This window comes from Magnolia sinica, chromosome 7 (assembly GCF_029962835.1).
Source record: "Magnolia sinica isolate HGM2019 chromosome 7, MsV1, whole genome shotgun sequence".
Lineage (NCBI taxonomy): Eukaryota > Viridiplantae > Streptophyta > Magnoliopsida > Magnoliales > Magnoliaceae > Magnolia > Magnolia sinica.
In genome coordinates, this window is record NC_080579.1 from 68,302,671 (window position 1) to 68,311,598 (window position 8,928).

The following is an 8,928-nucleotide window of genomic DNA, read 5'->3' on the forward strand; positions in this document are numbered from 1 at the left end:
GTACAAGAACTGGGAAGTAGTAACCCACTTATTACGGTTTCCTTCTCTTGAAGCCATCCCAAGCGAAGGAAGATTGGTTCCCTTGAACAAAGCAGAATCAAAATGTGGTGTAATGTAAACTTTCCACTGTAAGGTTGTCTTGTTTCCAACATTTGGAACATTTCTATTTTCTCAGATGGATGTTCAATCATTTGGTGATTTTTGTTTTTAGATCATGTGGGGCAAGGCAAGCAAAGTCATTTGAACTGCATTTATTTGTAGCTTGAGTCATATTCTCCATATTCTATTGCCATCCAAATAGCTTAAATGGATAACCAAGGCTCAATAGATGGAGTTGGCAGAAATACCGCCTTGTAGTTGTTCTTAGCAATTTTTTTGTTCCATCGTTTAATGGCCTTGATGCATTCCCTAGTTTAGACCGTGTGGTACATGTACTCACAAACCCTTTTTGGACAACTCACCCAACTACCTAATCTTCATCCTTGCTACTAGGAAGGAAAGAGCGCAGGCAAGAGACTGAATGCAAAGGGACTTCTATTGCCCAAGGGCTCAGATACACTTTCTAAGGCATCTACCAAACGAGAAGGTCTCACCTATTTATCGTCCTAGAAACATTCTAGCTTCTTTATTTGCATTAATGGCGAGGATGAAGCCAATGTATTAATCTAACTGTTAAGAACACTCTAGGAGCTCTTTTAGGTAATTTGACTTTTCATTTATTAAAAAGAAAAAAAAAGGTTTCTTGTTTGTTAGTTGATATTAGATTGACTATTAATGGTTAATGATTCTGTTGCTAGGATACGCACTCAAATATGCGACGTTGAGACACTTTCATTGATTTGAGAACAAAATACATTCTAGCCTGTGGTTTGGCATAGACTCTTAGTTACATCCCATGAAGAGAGAAAAAACCTTTGATTGAAAAGTAAAAAATCAGAGTAAACCAGTCTGTTACATGGTATAAAGTTGTATCTTGCAAATGATGCTTAAATTCTTAAGCTACTTTCTTTCGTCTCTAGAGCGTCCAATTCATCTAGTATGCTGGGAAAGGTGTACACATAATCATAATCATCCAGCATTGTGATAAGCCTCATATGCTAGAGATGATGTGCTCAGTTTCATGCTAGTCCCTGCCATCTAGTGACAAGGTACTTAGTGATTAGCACTAAGGGTTTTGCGTCTGGTGGAGGGAGTCAGGCTGAATAAAGACCGACCTTATCCCATGTTGCCTATTGTCCTCAAACAATCACCAAGGAAGGTGGCGTCTGATGCCAAGGCTTTTCCTAGGTGGTATAGCGCTTGGCGCAGAGTCTTCCTAGTGGGAGTGGGAGCTCTCAGACTAGTGAAGTTCAATTGAATGAGCATAAGTGCTTGAAGTCTCGAAGTCGAATTCATGAGAGAGCGTTAGGGGGTATTTATAGCCTTTGAGGTCCTTGATTTTCTAACCTAAAGATACGCTAGGTGGTCATGGACATGTAACGCCCCCCTGATTGGAGAGAAGCATTGGTCCCGTCGATCTTGGAAAGCAAGCAAACTGGCGCAGAGGCTAGTGCCTGTTCGGAATGGGTTAAGCACCCCAGGCTTTGCTACTGGACCTCTCCATGGAGTAGCCACAAGGGAGATCTTTGGTGCTAAGGGCGTGTTTGGGTAGGAGACTTACACGGGGTTACACGAATGGGATCAATTTTAAGGTTTCAGATGTTTGTTTGTTGATCCCATGGGTTTGCAATAGCCCATGGGCTATACGGCATCATGTTTGGACGGTCACTGGGTTTGGCTACGGTGACCGTCAACACCTGTTGACATGTTTGGCAGCTGTGGGATTGTTGTATAGAGATCCTGCACTTGGTGTTTTTGGTGGGTGGATCTTTGTCTGACAGTGGAAAACCGGTATGCGGATTTCCTGCGAAAGCCTTATGCAGGAAGTTCCAAATGCGAGGATGCCGGGTGGGGCCCACCTTGATGTTTTTGAGAAATCCACCCTGTCCATGATGATTTAGAGATCAATTTAGGATTTAAGACAAAAAATTAAGTATATTCAACACTCAAATGGACTACACGAGAGGAAACAGTGGACATTCAGTAAGAACCATTAAAAGCAGTATATTGGCCATAAAACTTATGTATCAGGCTATATTTTTTGTGTTTTCACTTCATCCCATTAAGAATGACTTTATAAACGGTTTCGATAGCATATAACATCAAGGTGGAGCCTAGGAAGGTCTCAATGGTAGGAATTTCTTTCCCCAATTTTCCCTCTTTGTGTGACCATCTTGAGTTTTGTATCCACCTAATTTTCGATCACACAGTTCTAAATTGAGCTCTCAAAATGGATGGACCGAATGGATTTCTCACATACGTTGTAGTAGGCCCCACCTACCATCCTTGTGCAGGAACTTCCTGCGAAAGGCTTTCGCAGGAAATCCGCTTCTGGAAAAACGGGAACAGATTGCTTGATACACACAACCGTTGATCTTATTGGAAGATTCTATGGTCCGATCTATTGGCCTTCTTTCAGTTAAGTATAGACTGTTGTTGTATTTCTTTTCTTAATCCTCTATTCGTGAAGGCTGTGTGTTGAGGGGTTCTAATTGATAGGGAAATTTCAAAGGGTTGGTTCATTTATTGTGGGCTTATCAGATCAACGGTTTGGATCATCCTAGACCATGGGAACCACATCATGCGTTCTTGATTGGATTTGTTCTTGGTAGTACCCTGGGATACGTAGCCTACAGTACCTCGATCCATGCCTCAAGAATGTCCCAGATTTGGAACTACGTTTTCGACATTCCATTTGGATAGATTTTTGGTTCAGTGTCCGCTACATTGGACTCCATAAGGTGAACGGTTCAATCACCGCAGCGTGAGACACAACATGTCAATGTCTAATGATGAAATGAAATTTGTGAGATCCTGACCGTAAATCAGGCCCATCTAGGGTGTCGCTGTGGACCGATCACTGTCGTCTAATTGTGTTGACATACACAGAAATGCATACACTCACTTTTATCCTATATACCTCACTAAACATAAGCAATCAACTAGCAAGGAACCTAATGCATATATTGCATACCATGAAAAAGAGTATCATGATATGCTTAATTAAAACAGTAATATGTGTTTCCATCATAGAACTAGAGTTTAATGATGTTATACAAAACGAAAAACAAAACCACGAGACCTATTACAATTGCAGCTACTCTCTCACCAATAGAGATGATGGCATCATTTGTCGAAGTAGCTCGAGAAACCATGGTTTGGGTCGTCTCTTGGGTTGATGACCATGAAGTCCTCCGTGAAGCAAGCTCATCACAAGAAACGGATGCACATCCTTCAAATTTGGCCCGTCCTATAGTTGGCTGAGCAATTGTGGTACTGTAGTGACTGTCCCAATAAGTTAAAGTTTCTTTCTAGTTTTTGAAGGCCCGGTGTCTACTCCCGCTGTAGCCTTCTACTTCCAATCTGGCCTCATCCCAAGAAAGATAGATCCCCAGTCGGTGACCAATTAGTACGACGTAATATTTCTCTTTCCCCATCTACATTAACATGTCAATCAAGGAATGAAAATGAGCGCATATGAATCAAATATTAAAAAAAGAAAAACATTGAATGGGATAAAAAAATTTACAAATGCATTTATCTAATAATACACTAATGTATCTCACATGGATATATTTTTTAGGACGGGTATTGTGACTATTCCAATATATTAAAATGAATATGAAAACGTACCTTTGGCTATGTCTGACTGTAGTAGAGCATAAATATTTTCAACGTAAGATTTTCTCCTACGGTAATATCAGGAATGTCTATATGATCTGATTATATCAAACGATCATACTAATCTATAAATATCGAATTTAATGTCATCTCAAATATGAAAGTATCGTACGTTGTATCCAAGATATAAACCAAAATAAAACAATCAAAACAACCAAACAAAATAAGAAATTTTATTACAAGTCCAAAAACATCAAAGTGTATCAAACATATGACAATCCCTATCATACGGAACCACTAACATCTTGAGCAAACTTATCACGGAGGGTTTTCTTTAACCAATTGACACGGCGCTCAGTTCATAGACTGACAAAGAATGCTGCGAACTTCTCGTCCCTGCTTAAGAGTTGACCAACTTCAATGAACTCAGAATTAGTTAGCCCTTGCACCTCTTCGAGGACATTTAGAACTTTACTAGTTCGGTTGACCTCTTTTCCTAGGCCAAAATCATGCTTGGCCTCCACAATAAACTTAAGAGATATGCCAAGTATATCACAGGGACGAGGAGGCTGCATTCGCTTCTTGGTGCTACTCGTACTATGGCCCTTATTAGAATCTGACATGCGATTGAGAGTGCTACAAAAGAATCGATTTTCCATGGTCGGTGTGTCCGAGGAAAATTAATTGTCCCTGTTGAGTCCCCTAAAGTATCCTTTGAGAGGTCAACATAATCTTCAAGATCGTAATCGAGCTCCGTCCAAGTCTCGTTAAGATCTCATTGAACCCGAAGGAGGATGCAGCCATACTCCTACTTCCTTGCACGTAACGTCCAGTCGCCTGATCGGATCCGACGATAATCGCTAGATCATCTATTCTGTCGATTCTTTTGCCCCGTAGTCTCTCAGTGCGCGAGTGTGACTACAACAAACGAATCGGTGTAAGTAATTCCAAATATTCATATTTATATAATTAGTGGTTAACACATGAAAGCGTACTAAATTGTACAAACAAAACAAATGGTTAGGTTTTCTTACCTTGAGATACTCTTCCCATACTTTGTCAGGTGCCGTGACCACCATTTGCTCATTATCCTATCCAAATCCACTAGCAGCAAGCATGTCCCTGACGTCATTATACTCCCTCTTGTGATATCGCAACCGGTTCTGTATGTTCTGCCAGTTGACTAGAACCTCTGTTTGTTTTGTCACTTCCTCAGCAACTTCTTGATACGCTTCTCTCTTGAAGCCATTGTCGACTTTCTGTCCCAATGCAATCTGTTCCAGCAATGTGTCGAATAGAACTTGATCCATTAGTTTACTCCATTTGATCTTTGTTGCCCGGGAGAGCAGCTCTGCAAGGGATTTGATCGTTTTCTCTCGTGGTGAACATCGAGTAGGTAACACAGGAGACCTAACTAGTGATTGTATTGGTGTGGACATATCATTTACCCAAGAGTTCGACATTGCACCTACACATAAAACACACGATTATGGGCCGGTCTAATGAATGGTCGTAACACCTTATTTCAATGCGTGGTCAAATTAGAAGTACGTCTCTAATTCTACAGTTCATCAACTGATAGCAATAGTCCTCCATTAATGCAAAAAATAATTCATTACTTCAAGACAACAATTGCGAAGAGGAAATTAGAATGTTGTGGCCATCTACTACACTATTTAGTCCTACTATTACATTGCGCATCTGCCCACATTCGATGTGCAATGTCATCACGTGCTCTAACCCACTCTTCTTTCTCCCGTTGATTTGATTGAAATAACCACTGTCACTCATCATTTGTGAAGACCTTATGCGGTGTAGGATTACTTTCCACGTCGGCTACTGATATACCAGCATCCTATAGATCTTCATGATACTTAATATCCGATTGTATGAAATTATATAAAACAAAGCAAACAATGACAATTTTCACTTGTGTTTTGAATGGTTACTGCATCGCCATCTTTAATATCGGAAGTCTACCCTTCACTAAGCCAAAACAACGTTCGATAGCATTACGTAATTGGGCATGGCGATAATTAAACAGCTCCTTCATATTCGCCGGTGCTCTCCCAGTTCGATACTCTTACAAGTGGTATCGAACACCGTGGTATGGAGCCATAAATCCTGATGAATGAGCATATCCAGCGTTGACAACATAGTATTTTTCCCACAAATTTGAATGAATGTTTTATTAAGAGTTCCATTCGAAACATTCATTAGTAAATTGATTTCTAGGGCAACGATTAGAATGAACAAGAACTACCATTTGGGACAGTTAAAGGATCATCAGTTCAGGTCAACGTGTTGTGTAGCACCCTCACGTCAGAAGCAGAACCTTCCCAACCAGCTAGCAGATACAAAATCTTCATATCAAAACAACAGAACGTAAGTACGTTTTGAGACAATACCCCTTTCCTGTTGTGGAAGCTCGCATGGTCAGCTGCTAGTAGATGAGCAAAATTGTATGTCCCTTCAATTGCACTGACAGAACCCTAGATGCATTTCATGGAATTTTAGAGGGCGGAATAGTTGTGAATAGATGGACAAGAATAATAATATATACAAAGTGACCCTCAGATAAAATTATACCTGAAACTATACAGCCCAATTTAGATTTGTTTGGATCTCAGATGGTATCTCTTGTCCGACCTGTTTAACGTACTCAAGGTACAACGATACCAAGGTATTTAGTACACGGTAAAAATGACGACTAACAGTTTCACCCGATCAAATGAATCGATGTCCTATTACACGATTGCGAATATTATGACCCACTGTGTATAGAAAAATAATGAGTTGTTCTTTGAGACTGACATTACGACTATCGTGAAGAAGTGTCTTCTCATGTATTTTAGTACATAGTAGAAAAAATGCTTCTCGACTCATCCTGAATTGAGTAACATAGTCCCAGTCACTAGCCCAAATAATCGAGTTGATGAACCTCGCCTGCTCATCATCCTCATAACGTGCCGGTTGTTTGAACATGTAAACTGGACAGTATTATTCAACCGTGACCACACAAGCTGCCACCGCTTGAACAACAATGGACCTCGCAATATCTTCATCCTCTTCGCTTTCCATTTGAATGGATCACCTACACTTAGATGTCTGGAGGTGTCTTTAATAGAAATCCACAGTATTCCTAATGACCTATAGCAGTAAACATAAAACCTAGTCCTCAACAGAGCTTACTTCATCCAACCCATTTTTCGTTCTTTTTTTTTTTTTTTCAGAAAGACGCATTTGCAGGTATAATGCTACTAAGTAATAGGTAATCAGTAGTCAATTCTTTACAACAAAATGCATTTGTTTGGTAGCAGATTAGGTGTGGTCCTTACCGTGAGGCCCACATTGAAGTATATATTATACGTCAACTCCGTCTATCCGTTTTTTCAGCCTATTTCGCTGTATGATCCCAAAAATAAAACAGATCTATATCTCAGGTGCACGGGGCCTGTCAATCCATGTTTTCAAGTATCATATTGTGATATAAAGCGATGCCTCTAGGCCAAGCATAAGATGATTGCAGTACAGGAACTGATAAAAAATTTCATAGCAGACCCAATAAAAGAAAAGAAGAAAGGATAGTGTGCGTGAACCCCTATCCATTCATGGCAGACCCAATTTCATATTCACAGCTTTTTGTTCTTGTTTAATAAATGAATCATCATCTTTCAAAAAAAAAAAAAAAAAAAAAAACAGAACGAAGAAAAGAGAAGGTAACATATGATATGATGCGGACCTGTTTATAGGTGATTTCACATGATGGATCTGCTTGGGATGATAGCTACCATTCATGAGGTGGATTTTTAACTCATTCCAAATATTCAATGGTACTGCTGAGTGCATACTAAGAAGGCAAAAAATAGTATCAAGAGAGTGAGCAGTGGTGATCGATTCTGACTGGGGGAAATTTATGAAAAGAGTGGTAACTGTGGTGAGTAAATGAAGCCATGTGGATGTGCATATTTATTGTGAGTACTAAATGTTCCACATGGTATTTCGACCTTTGTCTTCAGTACAACTCCTTAGGTATGGCATTTGGGAAATGTGTGCATATCAAGTTCCTGTCACACATGTGTCTGTCATACTTTAGTTTGCTGCTGACAATAGGCCTGTGATTTCAGTTATGTGTATGTGCCATACGCATGTTCTTTCAAGTTCTGTACTCTTTGCTGTGAGCAAGCAATGTGGATTAAAAAAAAATAAAAAAAATACTAAACCTTGATCATTCCTGGCCCAAAAACAATACAGTGCATGGATAGAAAGGTGATGGTGACAGAGAGATAATGTAGCGAGTTTAATCCAACTTCCTCAGGCTAAAAAAAAAAACAAGAATATTTCCATCCTTGCACATAGTTAGAAAAACAAATAGACAGATATGCATCTTGTTTCACGAAAATTTCAAAAATTTCAAACGAGTGAAAGTAGCAATGATGAAGTCTGACATTTACACTGTGTAGTCTCTAAATGCTCATTGCATTTCATTTACGGTGCATGGATTAAAAAATAAAAAAACAGGCCTTGAGTATACTAAATATGAAAGTATCAGGGTATAATGCATGTATCTAAGTTATCAGGCATGCCAACACCACACTTGTGGAGCCGTGTGAATGGTGACTCCTCTGATGTTGCCTGTATCTAAGTTATCAGGCTTGCCATCACCGCACATCTGCATTAACATGTGACTGCTATCTCATGTGCTGGCACTACAGTGGCAAGCCACACTACAAAAAATACATGGTTCCAATGATCATAACGACTATTTGGTAGAGATTCAGAGATTGGAAGGATGTAGTTAGAAATTGTCAAGCCTTTTATTATCAATCAACAGGCAAAACAACTTTGAATTGGCAGCTGAAATCATCAAACCTCTGTAATTTTTGGGGTGAATGCTAGACCGGCAAAACAACTTTGAATTGGCAACTGAAAGCATCAACCTTCTGCAATTTTTGGGGTGAATGCTAGACTGGAGGGCACAATACATGTATGACCAGTCAATAACCCATACATGTGCTACAAATGTTTATATATGAAATGGATGATAATGAACTTAACAAATAAGTGTCTTATCTCAGATGTTGGAACATTTTCAATTATAAAAAAGAAAAAGAAAAAAGAAAATCAGAATACATAATTCATATACAATGGTTCAAAGGTATTAGAGCACTTATTAACCACAATGAGTACACAAGTCAGAGATTCCAT